This window comes from Crocodylus siamensis, chromosome 15, assembly GCF_052110815.1.
Source record: "Crocodylus siamensis isolate JL-2025a chromosome 15, ASM5211081v1, whole genome shotgun sequence".
Taxonomy (NCBI): domain Eukaryota; kingdom Metazoa; phylum Chordata; order Crocodylia; family Crocodylidae; genus Crocodylus; species Crocodylus siamensis.
Genome location: NC_143409.1, coordinates 29,306,951 through 29,328,836, shown reverse-complemented (window position 1 = coordinate 29,328,836; position 21,886 = coordinate 29,306,951). Strand labels below are relative to the sequence as shown.

Here is a 21,886-nt window from a genome sequence, read left to right as displayed (position 1 = left end):
CACTGACAAGTGCAAGGTGATGCACCTGGGGAGGAAGAACCAGCACCATACCTACAGGCTGGGGAACTCCCTTCTCGTCAATACAGAGGCAGAAAAGGATCTTGGAGTCATCAATGATGCCAAAATGAACATGGGCCGGCAGTGTGGGGGTGCGGTCCGGAAGGCCAACCATACCTTGTCATGCATTCACAGATGCATCTCGAGCAGGTCCAAGGAGGTGATCCTTCCCCTCTATGAGACACTGGTCAGGCCACAGCTGGAGTACTGCATCCAGTTCTGGGCGCCGCACTTCAGGAGGGATGTGGACAACATGGAGAGGATCCAGAGGAGGGCCACTCGCATGATCAGGTGGCAGCAGGGCAGGCCCTACGAGGAGAGGCTATGGGACCTGAACCTGTTCAGCCTCCACAAGAGAAGGCTGAGGGGGGATCTAGTGGCCTCTTACAAACTAGTCAGAGGGGACCAGCAGGCATTGGGGGAGTTCCTGTTCCCCGGAGCACTGCCAGGAGTGACCAGGAATAACGGTCACAAGCTGGCAGAGGGTAGATTCAGGCTAGACATCAGGAGGCGCTACTTCACGGTCAGGGTGGCTAGGATCTGGAACCAACTTCCAAGAGAAGTGGTGCTAGCCCCTACCCTGGGAGTCTTTAGGAGGAGGCTAGACAAACACCTTGCTGGGGTGGTTTGACCCCAGTATTTTTTCCTGCCATGGTAGGGGGTTGGACTTCATGATCTACTTAGGTCCCTTCTGACCCTACCAACTATGAAACTTGCTGGAACATGCATTATTTTGCACTATAATATCACACATATATCATACATATCACACATACATTAGATCACACATTATATATTAAAACACACTAGGCAAATATAATCAAAATGTTTCATTAGTCATGTGATCATTATAATCAGAATTGAAAATATTGTTTCATTAGTCATGTAGTCATTACTATTAAATATACATTTCTGTCAGATTCATAAAACAAAATCAAGCCTTCCTGGGAATCTTGACAGTGTATCCAATGCTTTGCTGAAAACTAGTTCCACATGTGAGTTAATATTCATCAGAGTTAAATGTTTCCACACCTGAGTTCATGTTTTTAGCTACAGTTAAAAACAGCATGAGAAGCTGCGAAATAGGAGCTACATTACCAGAAACAGCTAAGACAGTAGAATTACAGAAGAAACAATAGCTTGATTAGTGCAACGTTAAGACCATTAAAAAAGGAGGTTGTTAACACCTGAGGAAAAAGAGTTTGGAGGGAATCAGGTAGGGTATAATGAGCCATGTGACACACCCCTCCCCCCTGCTGCCTGAATAGAAATGCTGCTATTACTGCCTGGCAGTTTGTTTTAAACTTTGGCTGGACCAGGAATCAAAGGTGGGTTCAGCTGCACCACTACATCCTCCTAGTAAGGAATCCCCATTTATATTTACATTTAGAAACCACCTGGTTAATTTAAATTAATTTAATATATGGTATATATATCTTTTATGGTTTGTTCTAGTTTCTTAATAATAAGGCAGAGTGCTAAAGACAAATTTTAAATAATTTTATTTAGAAAGGAGCTGGGATGATATACATTTGTTAGTGTTAGTTTTTTAGATTAATAGAAAGTATTTAGCAATAGGACATAGCATTTGACTGAAACCTGAAACTCAGTTTTCATAAGAATGAGAGCAATGCATGGAAGATTTTGCCCATGTGTATAAAAAAGAAAAAAAGGAACTCCCAAGATGCATAAAATACAGAAAAGTGATTTTGTAAAACCTGCCTTTCTAGGAAGCAAGCCTCATCCTTACACATGTAACATTTGCATTTACTAGGGCATGGAATGGCTCAGGGCATTGCTAATGAGATTCCAAGCTCTTTAACTGTTGGTCATCTGTTGGGCTGAATCCAGCTGAGCTCAGTAGGGATTAAAAACTGTTCCCTAATGAATGCTTGGTAGCCCTTATATGACATGAATTTGGTGTGGCTTGGTCCCAGATACTACAGTACAAACACAGCAACTTTATTTCATGTTCAGTGGCAGATTCTCCTGAGAGGCCAAAAATTAACTTTATGTTAGGACCGGGCTAGCCTTGCAGGCACAGTGTATTGCAGGGCTATCTTGTGGTTGCCCTATAGATAAATGAGAAATTCACATACCAGAGCTCTCAGACTCAGTGCTATTGTCACACATTTTTATGCTGTATTTTATAGTTATATGCAAATTATCCTGTGGAGCAACAAAGTCTCGGCAACTAGGTATGCTCTGAAAAGTCCAGTGAAATGCTGCTGCTTATAATGAAATGAGCAAGGAGCTGCTAAATTCCAATCCTTGTTGCGACTCAGATTGTTTTCAGCCAGTCAGTTCTGCATCTGTGTATTGGGAATATATATCTATACCACAGGGGTGTTTGTGAAGATTAATTAATGTATGCACAGTACTTTGAAGACTGCATAATTATAAAAATATTCAGTACTTCAATAAGAGATATCTTTTATTTGGCAAGAATTACAGCTGTTGAGGAGGGAGGGGGCAGCAGAAACTGGTTTTTAGTTCTGCAAGCAATATAAACCAGAATCAAAATTCCTACACTTTGATTTGTAATTTTTATATAATCTTGCAGTTCAAGCCTGTTTTCCTGCAGAATTATTGTTTGATAGTATTTTCATGACCATTCATGTTTTCCTTCTGCAATTTCCACAGATATATTATACTTTTGCATAATTTACTTTTATGACCTACATTCACCTCACTTTCAGGTTTCCATCTTGAAAATATAAAACACTCTCCAGATATCAATTAGTCATATTCAAGACTGTTTTTTTCAGTTAAAAATAAATTGAAATGGGCCTAGTTTAAAGTGACTTTTGTTGATATTTTTGTGTCATTAATACTGGTCTACAAACCTTAATTATGATAGATATTGCAATATGCCAAATTCACTGAAAGTGGTGGCACTGTCTGAATGCAATATAATAAGTTAGTTTCTTCAGCAGCTGTTTGTTATGTTTAAAAGCAACTGCTCCAAACTATGCAGGGACCAAATTTGGAAGAATACAGAATATTTGAAGCTCCCAGTGCAGTTAAGCATTTTTCACAGCTTTGAGAATGGCATATTATGGACTAGTAGCCTTACCATTTTCATTTCTCAAAATGGAACTTTAAGACACAAAAAGTTCTAAATAACTAAAAGATCAACTATTTGCAACTTCTGACTAAGCTATTCCTCCACTGTCATCCTACTCGCAGACTCTGAATTCAGTAAGACGGATATATTACTAGCACGACATAACAGAAAATAAACGTATAAAGATTCTTTCTGTTAGCAGAATCCTTGGTGACTCCTAGTCAAATGTTATCTGCAAATATATTTTTTGCACTTGCAATATAGAGCCTCATTTCTAAAGCATGTATAAAAAATGAATAAAACAAACTCACAGATGTTAGCAATTCAGTGCAAGACAAGAACAAACTAAAATGATATGCTTATTTTTCATAAAATATTGAAGGGATAAGGAAGAGAGAAAGAAGACACAGATGGAAAGGAATACAAAAGAAAATAGAGCATTGCCTCTCAGTCATAAGTAAAATGCAACTGGGATACCAGCTTTCATCTACATTTATGGATAATTCTGACAAAGCCAGATATTGGCTCTGTGAAGTAATACTGGAGTGCTCAGTAAACCTCTTTTATAATAAAGCTGTTCTAGTCCCATTTTTTTTTTTTATCTGTAGGTGAGAGATTTCCCACTACTTTCAATAAGCTTTGCTGACACTGCTTTGATAATAGACCTAAAAATCAGTAGCAGATTCTAGTATTTTACACCCAAGAACATCTAAGGGAGTTTTGCCAAATGCATCTCAATACCAACCTACTGAAATTCCAGCCTTGAATTTCTCTTGAAGACTAATGCAATTCAGCACAATTACACCAAAATGCAGTGTGGTTTTACAGTGCTAATTAGTGTCATTTAGAGAGAAGATGGACACCAAACCAATTTTTCTAATGTTCTAAGCTAGGTTTGTTCCCTAGAGCTGAAAGGCTAGTACATTAAGAGAAACATACTGTTCCATCATCACCCTCTGATAGAAACCTAGATTCCTGGTAATGTATGTGGATAGTTTGAGGGGTGTATTTGACAGCAGTGTTGGTCTGAGACAAAAAGACATACGAAAAACTAGAGCTCTTGGTTCCAAAATGATACCTACCTATGGGGACTTTTTACCATCTTGTACCATCTACACTTTTCCCAGAGCCTGACGAAGGGACTTTGATCCTGAAAGCTTGCAGAAAAGGACAATTTTCTTGCCATTTTCCAGTTGGTCTAATAAAAGGTATCATTTTGGAACCAAGAGTTCTAGTTTTTTGTATGGATAGTTCGAAGCACTAACCAGATAATTTCTGTTAATTCTGAAGTAAAACAAATTAGACAGGACCTGTAATCACTTCTCACAGTACAGAGCATCTCTTTTATCAGCAGCTGAAGATAAAACTTTCATCCTTTGGGCTGGTTTGGAATGCTTACTGGAAGAGATGGGGAATGAAGGAGGAAGGACTGGAAAGAAACCTCCCTCACATTGATCAGGAGGTGCATTCTTGTTAAAATCAAATTCCTGTGACTGTTTTAACATTGCAAAACGGATCAAAAGATTTAAAAGAGCTTATTCCTCTTTCAGAAACAGAGTTATTTAAAGAAAGTATGAATGGTTTTGTGGCAATCTAATTGTAGCAAAAGACAAAGCCCCTGCAAGATTACAAGATGAGCAATATTTTTTTTTAATTTTCAGAGCACGGTAAAACTGCTTTGAGAGTATGTAAAAAGAATTTAAACACTTCCCCAATCTCTGTGCATTCTTAATATGTGACACTCAATAGAAGCACACAAATGCTGAAAGGTTTTGGGAACTCTACTACTTTGCATGTGTTTTATTTCAATATGTGACCCAGCTGGGTCACAGAAATATATATATATTTCAGAAAACACACAATTGAAATAGAATATTCCAATTTAAAATTCCTTATGATTATATAAATGTTTTGTTGAATTTATTAGGTCTCTTGGGTGGGCTTCAGAGTCAATCTTCTCTTGTTTGGACACATTTCCTCCCCTTCCCTTTTTGCTCAAGGAAAAAATCTGTCTGTTGCCACTTCAATTTTGTATTTTGTTGCTGTTGCTTCTGGTGAACAGCCTCTTACAGAACCTAGAGAGGTGTGTAAGGGATGCAAGTAGCCAATAGAACTGTGGAATTGACTGCATTTTCAACCCACGTTCAGAGGTTGTATCAGACTCCCCCAGAATCACGAGAATAGCTTACAAACTAGCAGATCTGAAATAAACAAAAATGCCCTGTTTTTATTTACCTCTCATTTTTTGAGTCTCTAGCATACGTAGGCATGTCATACTTTCAAATTTCCCTAATATGAGACCTAGAAATTTACTTTAAAAGAGACTTGAGATTTCCATCTCATTTTGCCTTGGGAACTAGAGCTTTGAACAGCCCTCCACCCTACAAAAAACCCTCTCCCCCCTCCCCTTTCCCCAGCAGATATGTCAAGACTCTGTTAAATCAGGAGGGCTGTCCACATTACATTTTCATTCCAATAATGCTGTCCAAAACCTCATCAAGATTTCTCTTCTTTAATCTTGGAGTTCCAGTATTTAGGGTTATTCAGGTATTACAAACATTAGGTAATTATACTCAGGTAAATATAACAGGTATAAAAAATTTAATAGAAGTGTGATTTCCATGTTAGTGGTACCCCTTTTAGGATCATGAGACTCGAGAGAAATTTTTAAAAAGTTCCTGAGCCCAGCCAATTTGTGGAGAGATCACAAAGATGACCTGCAGATTCAGAAGAGAAGATCTTTCAGGACAGAACTCAATTTTAATAGTAATACCATTCTCCTGCCCTTAGCCACTATATCATCATGGTATCTCATGTTAGGAGCAAGGAACATGTGTTATTATTTATGGCCCTTTTCGATAGCCCATTTCCCAAAATATGGCCTGCAAGCCTGTGACAGCCTGTAAAGCAGTCCACCACACAGGACTGCCCCTTTGAAATGGCCCTTCAAGACAAAACCTAATCAAATTTCAGGAACAAAATTATGTTCTTGAATGCCCGAGATTCCCTAGCTGAAGTACTACCCACTTTCTCTTACTGTGTCACTGTTCAGCTGAAAATAGTCAGCCTGAGTTCCTTCTATTGTGCAATTTATTGACTGTGGACTCCTACCAAAGAAAAGACGACTTATTTATGAAATGTTTGGGTATATTTTTGGAATGTTGAAATCAATACATAAAATACATACATCAGATGCAGAAAACCAGAAGAAATGTAAATAGATAGAAAGGGAACCACAACCAACTAAAAGTGATGCAATGATCTGAAAGAATTAGGCTAGCATTAGATCACTGGAAAAATTGTATTGGACAAGGGAAAAAGCAGCTCTAAAAGGATGCAAGCATCCAGCATCTTTATATTAAAACATGACTTAATGTTCTAAAACTAACAAATTGCTCATAACCCAAGTTTATCAGCCTAAAACCAGTACACACTTGTATGATGTGTGTTATCAGTTGCCTCGACACAAAACTGTTATGATTTTACAGAATTTTCTCACCAATACAGCTGTTCAAGCATTAATAATGCTAGGAATGTTAGTGTATGCTGCCGGCATGCAGTTTTACCATTGGGCTATTTAGGCCAGGTGTGGGCAATTATCTGGCTGTGAGGGGAGGGGAGAGCTGGTATAGCTGTGGGTGGCAGCTTCAGCCTCTGTGCCCTTCTATCCCAAGGAAGGGCTCAGGCAGATGCCCTGATCCTCAGGGGGAAGCTGCTACCCACCTGCAGCTGATGCTGGCACCTCTCTGGTGCTGCTTCTGGCACACAGGCCGGGAGCTGGTATAAGCTGCAGGGCTGTGTTGTAGGTGTAGGAAAGTTGGTGAGGTGGAGTAGGCAGAGACAGAGAGCTGCGGCTTTGCCTATGAGGGGAAATGGCTGGTGCTGGGCACTGGGCTAAAGTAGGACCCAGCAGTGAGCACCCAGAGCCTGCATCAGGGCTGCCCTGCAGCTCCTCTCTGTGGGCCCAGAGTGGCCTGGAGGTTGCATGAAGCAGTAGCAGCAAAGAGGAGCTGTAGGGCAGTCCCAGCACAGGCTCCATGCATTCACAGCCAGAAAGACTCAGAAGTAGCAAGCACACCTGCTACTGGGTCCTGTTTTTGCTCGGCAACCTGTACCAGCCACTGCTGATCATAGTCAGGGCTGCCTCTCTCTGTCTCCACCAGCCAACAATCCTGCATCTACACCACAGCCCTGCGGCTTACACCAGCTCACAGCCTGTGAGCTGGAAGTAGCGCCAGGTGAGCACTGGCATCAGCCTGAAACGTAGGCAGCTGGTTCTCACTTGGGATCAGAGCATCCTCCCAGCTTCACAGATGACACTGCTGCATCAGCAGCATGTCAGCTGCAATCCTAGGCAGTTGCCCTGAACCCCAGTGGGAACCTGCAGGCAGTGTCCACAGCTGATGACAGCATGCACTTGGTTCTGTTCCAGCATGTGGACAGGGTATAGATGATTCCATCCACCTGGCAGAACGCAGCAGCCAGAACCGCCGGCTTCCTACAGGCCAGATCCTATGACTTTGCAGCCACCCAGCCGCAGGGCAGATAGAATCAGTTGGAAGGCCAGATTCAGTCTGTGGGCTGTATTTTGGTTTAGTACCATAAGGAGAGAGGGAAAAGCCAGAGTCTTATGCCTGGAATAGAGGAGTGTTTGCTTTCAGAACCACAGTGCAACAGCACTTTTAATCCAAAACATTTATGACCTGATTTTTCAGAACTGTAGACAACCCCCCATCTCGGCTCAAACCCCTCACTCATGCACTCAAAAGCTGCTGGTCTTGCTGGGGCTGCAGACTGGGTCACCCTTTTCTGGCTCTGAACGTGTCTAAAAAAAATGCGTGCCCTGCTGTCCCAGGCTTCTTCATTGCACCCACTGCCATTTCTGTGGCTTCTAGGAACTGTGCGCTTTAAATATGAAAAGTGAAGAGTAATTATTTTTTTCACAATTATTTTAAAACTAACTGGGAATTGATGCTCTCATATCAGCAGTACATATCATAGCAGTCTATTAATTCATAGGCACTCCAGATAAACTTCAAGCCACAGAGCCTTAATCAGCAGTGATCATGAGCCAGCACCATGGGATAGAGTAGCAAAATGTAGCACTTCCACAAGGGCAATGGTAGGATTTACAGCCTTACTATTTTAGGCCTGAACAGCTGCGTGGTTCTGGACTGAATTCTGAGTTGAACAACTCCTTGCCATTGTAATAATGGCACTATTTATTTTTGTTAAGGTGACACTCATTTGTTAACAATGGGCTTTTGGTGATACAGAAATGGGCAAACACTTAATTTTGCCTGCAGGCAAACAGTCCAGTCTCTTTGGGGCTTTAATATAAAAAATTAAAATGCTACTGATACAAAGTCAAAAGACCTTTTTAAAGTAGTTTCCAAATATTTAACTTCAATTGCAATGAAAAGGAGTTAAACTGAAGAATGTACTGTTGGCTGCAAATTTCTTTAGAGTATTCCATTTCTCATGTACAGGCCACTGATATATAGCCTCTCCCTTATTTTTGGTGGCTGTGAACTCTATGGAATTGAGGAAACATTGATTTTCCTTTACTTTTTTTGGTAAAGAATCAATTAAAAGCTTAAGAATGCAAATACTGTGCATGAATATTTATATGAACTTTTCTAATGTTTAACAAGGTTATACTTCATTGCCTTCATGGCTGTCTGTCATGGTTAGCACATTATAAGTGTCCATAATTCCTTGGAAGTTATGCTTTTATTTATTCTGCATTAATTTGACTGCAGATTGATAGAGGCTATAACTACCTCAGGGCAGTGGGGGGGTTTCACAGACCTTTAATTTCACTTATTGCAAGTGTTGGGAATGACAGAATGCAGTGATCAATGCCTTGTTTCTCACTCTTGTGTTACAAGGTTTGCATTTAATAATCAATGAAGATTAATTTTTCATTCTCTATTTGTACTTGAATCACAGAAAGTTGCAAGACAAATGACAACTGCAAAGAAATTTGGCTCCATTTTTATACTGTGGTAGTGCATGAAAGTATCTGCTCCTGCTTAACAAGTGACACTACAGATGAGCCCAGAGGGCACCTTTACAGGTGCTCCAGGGATTAGTTGGGGGGAGGGTGGAGGGAGGGTAGCACTTTAATTAGAGCAGCTCTGTGGATCAGTGTCCCCATGCTTAAAAATGGAGGCAGGGGCGCTTGAACTAAAGATTGTTCAGTACGCTTCAGTTCAAGCACCGTCTGCCATTTTCAAGCACGGGGATGCTGATGCACAAGATGCAGGAGGCTGCTGGAGCATGGTAGTTGCCATGCTCCAGGAGACTCTCTTAATTCCAGGGTGTTGGAGCAGCCTCCGTGCTCATGTACAGGTGCCCAGAGTACACTCTGCAAACCAGCTGTAGTTTACTGATAATGCAAAGGATGTTTTGGTTCCCCCCCCCCAGTGTATTGCACAAAATACTTTAGAGTCACTGAACACCAAAAATCCTGAAGTGTAATAAAATACATCAGAAATGGTGTACTGAAACACCTCTCAGCCCTTTAATGCATCCGCATTTGAGGAAAGGAATGAAATATCATTTACCAGCAGTATTCTTACTATCAGCATTCCCCAAGTCTGTGTTGGAGAGGTAACATGCTATAAAAAGCAGGTCATTTTCTGTAAGAACACTGTATGGTAGCCGATATTGCTACGTTACAAGCAAGGAAACCCAAACAAAAGATGAGACTTTGCCCATGGCCACAGACTAAGACCATATTTGAGCTGGGTATAAAACTCTGGAGTTTTGAGCTTAGTCTGCTATGCAAGATTGCTCCTCCCAAGTTTTCCTTTTCCTCCTTCAAGTCACTCCTAAAAGCCACCTTCTTCCACAAAACACAAACACACTAATGTTCACCTAATGTTCTTTTCACTGTCTTCATATTAATTATACTCAGAATAATTTCAAGCTTGGCCTGAAGAAATACTCTGTTCAAAATACTGCAATAATTGGAACTTAATGAATGATGTGTGTACATGTTTCAGTAGATGCATTTATGACATAGGTGGGCAAAATATGGCCCATGGGCCAGATCTGGCCTACCAAACAATTCCATCTGATTTGTGGTGGGTTCCTCAGCCCTGCCCAGCCCAGGCCAGTAATGTGTGAAGCATGTCCTACCACCCCTGGACATGGAGGTGCCACAGCCTGGCACTTAACACAGCCTGCCCCAACTCCATGCACAGCTCTTGGGCAGGGGTGGCATGGTTGCCATACTCAGCTTCCCAGCAGGCTCCTTCTGGATACTGCTGCCAGCGTCTCTGCCGCTGGACCTGGCCCTGATACCTGGGGGTACGCTGGCCTGTCCACCCCACATCTACTGCCAGGGGTGCCAGATGGAGTGGGTGGGCAGGATCTCCATGAAGATTGACCTGGGACCGCTGTGGGAAAGGCATCCTAAGCCAGGCAGATAGAATGGGGGTGGGAAGCACGATGGGCAGCCGGAGCTGGGATTGTGGAGTGATGACAGTGCAGGCCAAGGCCCGAGGCAGAGTCACGATTCATTCCCCACACATCCTTGCAACAGGCACCAGTTCCATAGGCAGCAGCCCCTGCCTGAAGAACCAGCATCTGTCACAGGGATGTGTGGAGAGCAGATCGCAACTCTGTCCTGGGCCTTGGCTCCCAGCCTTACGATGTCACCACCCAGCGACCCTGGCCTTGCCCACCCATCCTGCTCCTGGATGCCACCCACCTGCAGGTCTATCCCAGCAAAACACTCCCTGTTCACAGGAATCCCGGTCCAGTTTCCATGGAGATCCTGTCCACTCTGTCCACTGCCCCTAGCAGTAGGTGCAGAGCAACTGGGCCCAGGGCCAGATAGGATTGCCTCTTCCCCCACACTGTACAGGGTAGCGTAAACAGTAGGGCTGTGCAAGGCTTCAGACCATGGTTCGGATCCGGAGAAGCTTTGGGTGCTTCGGTGTCTGAAGCAGCATGTCTGGATCAAAGTGCTGGCTTTGTTAGGCTTTCCAAAGCAGTTTGGAGCTTCCGAACCACTTCGGAAAAGCTTCAGAGTCACCTCAGAGATCTGGCCATAGGGTATAATGGGGAATCTATGAAATATCTATAACTTTGTTGTTTTTTGTTTGATTTGAGTGAAACTTGCAGGGGTGGTAGCCTCTGTAGAGAGCATGAAGCCTGCCAAGTTTCAAGAAGGTCGGTGCAGGAGTTTGGGGGGAACTGCATCCTAAAGTCTTGAAGGCAAAACGCATGTCACATGTATGTGTGACACCGGGGGGGGGGGGGGGGGGGGGGGGGGGGGGGCGGTGAAAACTGCAGGGGTGGTACTCCCTGGTGAGGCCATGAAGCCTGCCAAGTTTCAAGAAGATAGGTGCAGGGGTTAGGGGGAACTGCACCTGAAGCTGCTGGCAGGCAGAACTTGTGACATAGATGACCCTGTGTGTGTTAAGACGCAGTGGGATGAAAACTACCCCCCAAACCCCTGCACCTATCTTTTTTAAACTTGGCAGGCTTCATGGCCTCACCAGGGGCTACCACCCCTGCAGTTTTCACCCGCCTGTGGTGTAACACATACACATGACATGAGCTTTGCTTTCAAAAATTTGGGGTCCAGTTCCCCCCAAACCCCTGCACCAATCTTCTTGAAACTTGGCAGGCTTCATGCTCTCAACAGAGGCTACTATCCCTGAAATTTTCATCCAAATCAGACAAAAAACAACAAAAAGTTATAGATATTTCATTGATTCCCCATTATACCCTATGGCCGGATCTCCGAAGCTTTGGAGCTGCTTTGGCCGGATCAAAGCGGGAACCCAGTCCAGAGCTCCGGATCAGATCACTGGCATCTGAAGTGGCTGGATCCAAAAATGGATCAAATAGCTGCCTACTTGCACAGGCCTAGTAAACAGCTGTGACAGGGTACCCAGACTGAGTCTGCACCCCTCTTTCCCTTCAGCAGCTCACTAAAACGCAATAAGCAGCCCTGCAACCCCTGCTTTGGCTGATACATGCATCTGTTGCTGCCTGAGTGGTAGTAGGAAAGACATCACGAAAATAAACGATAATACTACCCTAGTAGAACAGGAGGCTTGTTCTGCATTGCACCTCCTCTCTATGCCACAGGAGTGAGGGAGTAAAGGCCACATTTTGCTCTTAGGTCCATAGTGTAAAACCAGAATAACTCTCAGGAGTGAAGTTGCTCTTGATGTACCCCAGTGTAAGTGAACAGCATTCCCTATGTAAGAGACATCAGCAAAACAGGAACAATCCAACTTGGTGCACTTCAATAGGAGAATGTTGCAGCCAGGATATGAAACATTCTTCAAGAATGTAACACTAAGCTCAAAACATTTACTTCTGTTTTAAAAAAGGACAAAAATCAAAACCAAAAACAAACAAACAACTCTCCCCCTCCAAAAAAACCTGCCTTTCCTTCAGGAATAGATATCAATTTACAGAATGTTCCTAGCAAGAGAAGACAGTATGGAGTCCAAGTAGGGCTTGGCCTCTGATCTGCATAGGATATATCCAGAGCAAGGCTTGCAGTTTTTGTGCTGTTATTAATGCAGGGGAAAACACAAAACAAACCCAGAACAATGTTATCACTATCATTCTTCCTTTACAAAAACTGCCATCTGGATATTGGCCGGCATTTACATAATATCCAAATTAATTTGCTATATTATTATGTAACCTGGACCAAGAACACACAAAATATGCATTTTTTCCCCCCAAGGGTTGGTCCCAATTGCATTAAATCTCCAGGTAGAAAGAGTAAGGTAGAGAATATAAAATAGCGAACAAAAATTTGTATCTCTATGATGGGGGAAGGAGGACATGGAACAGACACACACATACAGATAAAACGAATATACAATTTGGGAACTATTTACTTTTTTCACTAAAATCATCACACAAAGGCTTCAAGCATGGTGACTGGATACTTTCAGGGCATATTTATTGTTAGTTAATAGAACTCATGATCACAAAATGTGCTGCTACAAAGGAACTATTTCACAGAAGTTCAGTGAACAATACTGTTCTCTCCAACAAAGGGGCAAAATTAACATTAATGCATCATTAAAATGAAGCACATAAAATCAAGAACTGGAAACATTAAGTTTTAATGCACACACATATAAGCGTACACACATGCACACACACGTATATGTATATACACACACATACACACACAAATACACACACAGTTATATTTTGGCTCCTAGTCCTGCAGATATTCTTGTGTGTTCATCCAACTTTGTACAGTGAATAGGCTCATTGAACTGAACAGGATAATCCACAAGCAGAAAGCTAAGCAAGTCCTGAAGTCTTTGCAGAATCTGTGATCTCATCTTTGGGACTACGTATAGTTTATCAGATAACACAGCATACAAAGGGGTGTTCGCATGCTTCCAAATGACAAGCCACTTCTTATTAGATAGATGTGATCTTGGTAAAGGAGTGCATACATATGTAGGGACTATCAAAGAAGGGCATTTGCAAATGTGACAAGAGTTTATGTGCATTCATTAAAATAAACAAACAGCAGAAAACAACTGTTACTTAAGCTTTATCCTTCTACCAAATACCACTTTTACTAAGTGATGGTTAGATATCTCTCCTTTAAATGTCTCTTCAAGGTATGTTTCTATGAAGACTACCTGACATTTGGAAATTAAAACAAAGTTGATGGCAGCCAGGTATAGTTGTTACTTATTTTTCATATAAAATCTCTATATGCAAAAATACATAATAGAGCATTATTTTTATTATTTACAAATGAACAACAACTTTTGTTTGTTTATGAACAATAAAATAGGAGACATCCTTAAGTCAGGAAACCCTTGTGCTAGGTGCTGTACAAAAAAACCAAATAGATAGTTGTTGGCATAAAGAGTTTACAATGCAAAAAAGAGGCAACTGGCCAGGGATAGAAACAGACTGGAGAGCATGAGGCAGTGAAATAACATGGTTCAGCAGACTGGCAGCAGCCACAACAGCTAGTAATTAGCCATATCAAGTTTTTGTGGGTATCACAGCAAAGGATAACTTCAGAGATGGATTTGCAGAGCCAGATTAGATTCATCCCAGTGGCACAATGATGCCTCCAAAATCTGCTTAACTGCCCTTTAAGGGTTTTACTTTCCCTAGGGAATGTATACTAATCCCACACTATTGCAGCCTCTGTTTCAGGGGGCATATCTGGGGCTTTCCTGATTCCTAGAGATCCTTGGGTACCAAATGGCTCCCAAAAATTACAGGAGTCCTCTGGAAGTTTTAATTTGTTCTGGTGGTACGAACTGGTTCAAGTCACCTGCATAATCTAAAAGCTGAGAAACTGGCTTCAGTTATTTACATCATGCTGAAAGCTTGCTAAATGCTTCCAAATATCACAGTGGCCACTTAGTTCTCCCACTGAGACAGATCCTACTGGATACACACATCATTAGGTACTCTTAAAATACCAGCAGATAGATTTATAACAAGACAGCAAAGTTCCAGGGTTGTGTCCCCAGACATTGACAATCTGATTAAAAAAGATTAAAACTTCTAAAAAAAATGATAGCTCTGGTGGAGGATTGTAAAACAAATTGATAACAGCAGAGATGGCATACAGCCCAGGTCATGGTAACTTTGATACTGAATGCAGAATAAGCTTAGATAACTTTCTAAAATTAAGACTTCTATAGTTGCAAGTATTAATACTGTGGCTGCACAAAGACAAAAGGAAAAAAGGAGAGAATTGTCCCAACAAATCAGATTTGATATACTGCACTCCTAGCATGGTATTCCAAGGCTACTGAATTACTACTGAGCCCTCAATGAGTGCAAGATGTCACACCTATCCCCAATTTGTCATCAGAAGTCCTTACTCCTTCTGCAGGTTGGTGGTCCCTCATTAAGAACAGAGACTTTTAGAGCACAGGTTTCAAATTTTATAAAACTTACTGTGCTGTCTTTAAAACCTTCTTTTTATTCTAACCTGTTTTTTTGGGTTATAGCTTCTGGACTTAGGACTGTCTTACATTGCACATTTTCAGGTTAGAAAAGTTAAGAAAGCGTTAACAACAGTGACCCTCACAACTTTTCTGCTTGCTCTCATTCTAATTCTCTAAGAGATATATTAGTGTTCTTATGTTACAGGAAATGAGAACAACAGGAAAACTGTGGATCCCATGAATTAAAAAAATGTCTTGAAGGCATGAAACAATCTAACCCTAATTACAGCCAGCTGGATACTGCTCTCTTTTCAGTGTATTTAGATAATTAACCAAATACTGACTCTTGCACAGTTACAGAGCCCAAGTATATATTACTATTATTCACATACTTGAGGTTAATTTAGTATCAATCAGTGAAATGAAACAGTGGATAATATTAAATTCTTCATATCATATCAATGATACATAAAATAATTTTTAGATAAGGACAGCTTCTCATGCTGGCTTGGTGCTGACATATATGAGCCAAGTTTGATCTGCAGGTCTGATACACTCACCTTGGTTTCAATGCTTATATTTAATTTCACTCATGGGATGTCACTTGACTATTAAGATACTCTTTCAAAGATTTATGAATTTATAAAAATATGCAAGATGGATTTAGCAAGTTTCTTCTTTGCACTCTCTCCTGATGCTAAACTGATCTAACTCCCACTCAGAACTTCAGACATTCATCTTTATCACCAGCAAATCCCAGGCAAAAAGTATATGAAAAAGGAAAAATACTAAAGATGCTACTCTTGATTCTCGCTACTTTCATAAGGGCATCCCTGTTCTTATGACATCTGTTTCTCCTCATGCTGTGATCTCATGCTGTGCTTCAGAGGGGGAAAAGTTGGTCAGTAGTTTATCCTGAGTGGTAACTTTTGGAGTTTTGCTTCCAGACACTTTAATTTCAGAAAGCTGCTATCATGAAAATAGAAGAGCCTCTTTTTATCCAATAAAAATGATGAGAAAAATTGTAGCATAGCATCATACAACCAATGGTCAAAATGATAAGACCAGTGCATTGCTAGGGTAGTGTTATAACAAAGGACAAATACAAAGCTCTAGGGCAGTGGGGGGTCAACTTGTTTGGCAGATTTGCCACAAATTAAGCAAATTAAGGGGAGGGGAGAGAGAGGCCAGGTGACAAGGGCAGGCCCTGGGAGCGGGGAAAGTGGCAGGAAGACACAGCATGGGGGCAGATGCCAGGAGGCGCAGGTACTGGGGAGCAGAAGGGGGGCACTTCTTTCCCCGCCACTAGCCCCCCTGCTGCGGGATTCATGTAAATATGGTAAACCGTTTCTCAGAAAAAAAACACTGGGGGAAGATGATAATCTAAAAGCCAAGAAATTTCTGTGAGGGGTTCTATTTTTGTTTTATGTTTCAATTTGACAATGGATGGTACCGGGGGGTGGGGAGGAGAAGCAGGCAGCAGGGAACAAGCTGCCTGACTCTCTCACCGTTTGCCCCACCACATACCCCTGCTACTGCCTCCCTCACTGTCTGTCTCCTATTGCCTGCCCCATTACTACCCCATTACCTCTCCCCCCTCACCTGCAGTAGTGAGGGGGAGATGGATTTAAGATGATCCTCCAAAACTAGATTCCATACATGCTATAATAAATGTATATATTTTGTATGTGTAGAACCTAATTATTGGGGCACTGTCTTACACTCAGGATCGTCCTGTATTCAAGTAAATATGGTATACAACTAGATCACCTCATTACAAAAAAAAGGCTTTATGGGTGAAGATATCTTGGTTCCAGTTTACTATACTATGGTACTGCTTGGCAGCTCTGATTTCTTCTGAGAACATCCACATTTTTAAGTGGCAGACTCTCTTTCCTTCATTCTTCTCTTAATACTGAACAATGAATGTGCCAAAGCAGAGGCCTGGTGTAGATAACTGCCTGTGCCATTTCATAACTCGTGGGGGAGGAAAAGAAAGTGAATATAACTTCCGTGATTTATAAATGGTGCCAACAAACAGTGGGGACATTGTAGGCTGCAGTGCTGGTTTTCAAGGTCTAGAAGGTATGTTTCCATAGCAACTGCATATACACAATTTTCCCCATAACAGTCACTCTCAACCTTTAGTTTACAGGAAATTATTGCTATTTTGAATAGAACTGAGGGAAGATAAAAATATTTTTGATCCTTGAGAAAGATCAATGAATGATTCTCTTAATTAATGTCTGAAGTGTGGCTCAAACAGGTTTTTGTTTGTTTGTTTGTTTGTTTTTTACTGGAAATGCATCCCTTGCTAATTTCACACCATGTAGAAGGCTGCGAACAAATGAAAGGACTCATTATGAGAGAAGGGAAATCTATTAAATATCAATTACAGAATTATTTTTAAAAAGTGAAAGTATACAATATGAATACAATGAGTACTAAGGAAGGATGAGCTTGTCAAAAGTACTGAAATAAGATATGGTATTTTCACTAATAATACATGCTGCCTAAGCACTACAGAAGACTGAGAGAAAGAAACAGAAAGCCTCTATGGATCTTTCTTACAAAAGTTCTTAGTTCTTGACCAGTCATTTAAAGAAAAGAAATAAAAGATACTTAAAACAGATCAAATGATAGAAGGAAAGTCTAGGAAGAAAGCCAAGGAGTCTCCTTTACCTCTGCCTCCTATTTCAGAATTTTTTTCTTCAGGTAAGAGCAGACTAGATTTAGGCATAGATATTACAGTTTTGGATTTTGGCTGGTAGCTCTATATACCCCTGTTCCAAATCAATTTTAGAATATTCCACCCAGAAAATTCATTTATTGGACACTACTGTGAAAGTTTACAATGGCCATATCACCACCACATTGCATCAAAACTACCTGGCTGCTACAGCTATTTCCATGCCAGTAGCTCTCATCCTAAACACACCACTAGATCCACTGTCTACAGCCAAGCTATACATTATAACATTGCTATCTGTGCTCATCCTACTTACTGGAATCTGGAGGATCTGTTACAGGAATTCTTACACTTATACCACAATCCTAAAGATACAGCCACTCAAATCAACAGCACCAGACTCAGACTCTCAGACCCTGCTACAACCAAGACAAGGGTGACACAGCCCTACCTTGAACACCTCAGACCTCACTAATGATTTCCAGCCCATCCTGGAAAATGACAACCATCTCATAGCAGCCACAGGGAGCAAGCAAACCTGTCCTGCCTTAAACAGCCCCCAGCCTCAAACACAGTCTCTCAGCAACAGACTACCTAACTATCAACTGATAGTCTCAAATGATAAAAACACAGACCTATCATTATTCTGAATTTAGTATTTAAGTACTTTTACTACCCTCACTTGAAAATTTAAAAGAAGATTTTTATGGAACATCTTATTTAAGATCAACAGAAAATGTTGACAGTAAAAAAAAAAAAAAAATCCTCCCTTTGCTCAAGTAAAGAGCTAGCTAAAAACCACTATATGAGGGCGCAGAGTTTTCTGTCTCATCACAAAAAAAGGAGCCCATTGCGCTGATATGAAGCAGAACAGAATGGTCTTGATTTAAAAACAGCAGCTTTTGGCCAAGACAGGATTGCTGCTCATTTTGAACCTTGCAGTATATTAAATGCTTTTTTCCATGTAGTCTTGCCAATGCTTCTCCTGCTGATTAAGTTTCCAAAGGCACGCATTTCATCAACATGAATTTAAAAGAAAGGAATAATCATTATTCGCCTTATCAAATGAAAATATAAACAAATTACAATATTTAACAACTGAGAGGGGGCAATTTTAATATGTTAAGCTGAGTGAAATAAGGGCCAAATTGTAGAACAAGCCAGAGAAAGGTTAACAGTCCACTGTGAAAACAAATACAATTTACAATAGGACTCTTTATAAATATTTCATTTTTATAATAACTTGTTCTGACAATGTTTCCATTTATGAATCACCTTTTTCAAGAGTTTATAACTCAGCTATAAAAGCCTGCTTAGGACTGAAAGACTGGCATTTAAGGTTTCAGCTGAATTGCAGAGTCTTTTTTCAAAAACAAATTTTGAATTCAATCTGTTCAGCTATGCTTCAGCTAAAGGAAGGCCACAAAAAAAGTCTCTGATTTGACCACAAATATTGGGGTTAAGGAATTAATCTCTTCCCTCTACCCCCACATTGTGACGTTAAGGATTTGCCAGAATTGTATATAAATCAGTTAAGTTGTTGGTCTATTGTAAGCACGTAAGTGCAGAAGCACATGCTTTTCTCTAACAGACTGAGAGACTAAGTAGGAGGAAGCAGATACATATTATATATCCTCTTACCTTCCCTGTTTTGGGGAAAAAATGAAGGGGAAAATATCTTTGGTTCAGTGGCCTCAATTTCTCATTCCCACACAAACACATGTCAAGAGGAACTATCTTCTGGATCCCATTACAGTATTTACTACTATATTTTATGACAAAGTAGTGTGTTTGCTTCATTTTTCTGGTAAAATAATCAGCTGTGAAATAACTACTATTTAAAATGTGCTCATTAAGGCTTCAAAGCTAATATTTCAGTGATACCTATCAGAACCATTGTTTCTGGTTATACTCCAAAACAGGCCTTAATTGCCTTTGTTTACGTTCACTTCAAATTTTGGTGTTTTACTAACCACCATAGACAAAGATTTTTAAATAACTTTTAGAACGAGGGGTAATTAGGTTACCATTAAGAAGGTCACAGCCATATACACGCAAGATCCTGGCTCTGCTTTTTTGGTGGGTTTTTTTTAGTGTAAGTAATATACTTGTATTATGGGCAACATAAAAATTACTGCTTAAGAATGGAAAAACAACTGAATGTCATACACAATGGATGGAATAAAACAAATTAGATACGTCAAAGACCAGCCTGCATGCCTTCTAAAAACATATTAGAATAACAGAATGAACTTATGCAGTGGTTTTCCTTTCTTATCCTAAAAAGACATGTAGTATTGCTATGTATTGTTCCACAGTGCCTTGCTATCTGTTCTTTTGCAGGGTGGGAGGAAGTGGGAGAGAGAGGAAAGGAAAGTCTTTCACAGCATCCCACAAGTAGTCTTGGAACAGCCTCTTAGCTCTTTTTCACCAAACTCATATAATGTTTCCCCATACAATACATGCCTTAAACTGTACTATTTTGATTAAATTTTTTAAGATTAATTTCTTTACAATGTTCCTCACTATCTTCTAGGGTACTTGTAAAGTAATTACTCGAAGCATACATGTATCCTGTGTTTGTCTGAATTAGACTGCAAACTTCTCTAATCAGCTCAATACTGTCTTAAGTGTTTCTGAATGCAGCATGTGCTTTCATTGATCCATAAATATAAAATAAGATAGCTAGCAGAGTCAATTAATAAAGGTTAAGTACTTTCGGATCCATATAGGTAAAATAATACTATCTAAATGTAAGATGATTATAACAAATATCTATATGATTAGTGGCTATAATCACTCCATCCTGACCTGAAAAAATATACTGTGACTCCATCAGCCACCACTGAAATGAAAACGTAACTATTTATACAATAATGTCAAGAAAGAGTTCTTCAATTGCATCAGATTCCGCTTCAGCACCAATACATTTAACATGTTCCTTCCTGATTCCATGTGCCAACTCCAAGAAGAAACAAAAGCCAGAGTTGCTTCCAGGAGAAAAGAGTTCTGCAGAAATCAGTGAGCAGTTTCCTGGCATTGATAAAGATTAGCACTTCTACAGGCAGCTTTATATAATGCATGTATGTACATAAAGGTCAACTTTACTATCTCTATACAGGGGAGAAAGAATGCCTGTGACAGAAGAAGAGATAGATGTGCACATGGGACTGCTAACACTTTCAGAATAGCGGTGTCCAAGGTAAATAACTATGTGGATAGAGAGTAAATCATTCAGTTTGATGAAGGTGCTATCCAACTTCCTGCCACTTCCCTTTGTTATTGAGCAGGCGGTGGTTTTCCTCCTCCTAATACGTTCTTTTCCCTTATTCTGGTCTTCCTTCCTGATGATAAATTCACTTTTATTATTCTAACTAATTGAACATTAATTTTAGAAATTTTATTGCTCATTTTGATTTCAGTCAGTGAGTCAAGTGGAAAATATGTGTTCCCAGTCCGAGAAAGAACCCTCCCATACAACGTGTTCCCTGAGCCAGAGGAACCTCCCATACAACATCCTCCAGCTGTTCTCAGGAAAAGAATTTGTACATGTGGCATCCTCAAGGCACTTCCCACCCAAGTCAGGCCAGTGTATCACCCGCTGACAGGGAACCTGCCCAAATAGCAACTGTTGGCTCTTCCCAAATCTCTTCCCATATAGCTTCATTCAGCACTTCCTGAGCCAAAACAAACTTCTCCTTACACAGCTGATTATGGTCTTCCTGCACCAACAGATAATTCCCAATTCCACTGCTATTTCCTCTTCCAACATTCTGGGGAATATACTAGATTTTAACATGCCCTTAAAAATGAATGAGTCCTCTGATTTGCCATAGTTCTCCCATCAGGGCAAATGACAGCATTCTGAGTTGAGCCAGCTGCTCGTTCTCGTTTTCTTTTTAGAGGTGCTAGATCGATAGAACGGAGCATTTATAATGCTCATCAGAAAGTTTGGGGGCAAAAGCAAGAGCAAGAACAGGGAGAAAATGGAGAAATGAATGTTAAAAAACAGGGAGAAAGGTCTTACTTGTAATTTTTTTCTGAGCTCCACCTGTCACCACCACAGATCCGTGGAATCGGCATACCATTTTCCTAAAGTACAGATGTGAGGAGGGGAGTTAAGAGAGAGCCATTGGCACAGAGTCC

At 40.7% G+C, this 21,886-nt stretch overlaps 1 protein-coding gene across 4 annotated transcripts in view; it reads right to left on the bottom strand.

Moving 5' to 3' along the window:
* The window catches only part of PEAK1 (pseudopodium enriched atypical kinase 1), a 214,737-nt gene that overhangs the window by 79,148 nt on the left and 113,703 nt on the right, over window positions 1–21,886 (bottom strand). For 3 of the 4 annotated variants that reach the window (XM_090028736.1, XM_090028735.1, XM_090028738.1), the window contains one exon: window positions 21,768–21,832. The exons of the other annotated variant lie outside the window; for it this stretch is intronic. The gene's annotated coding sequence lies outside the window, so the exon portion shown is untranslated. The remainder of the gene's footprint in view (window positions 1–21,767; window positions 21,833–21,886) is intronic. 4 annotated transcript variants of the gene reach the window in all.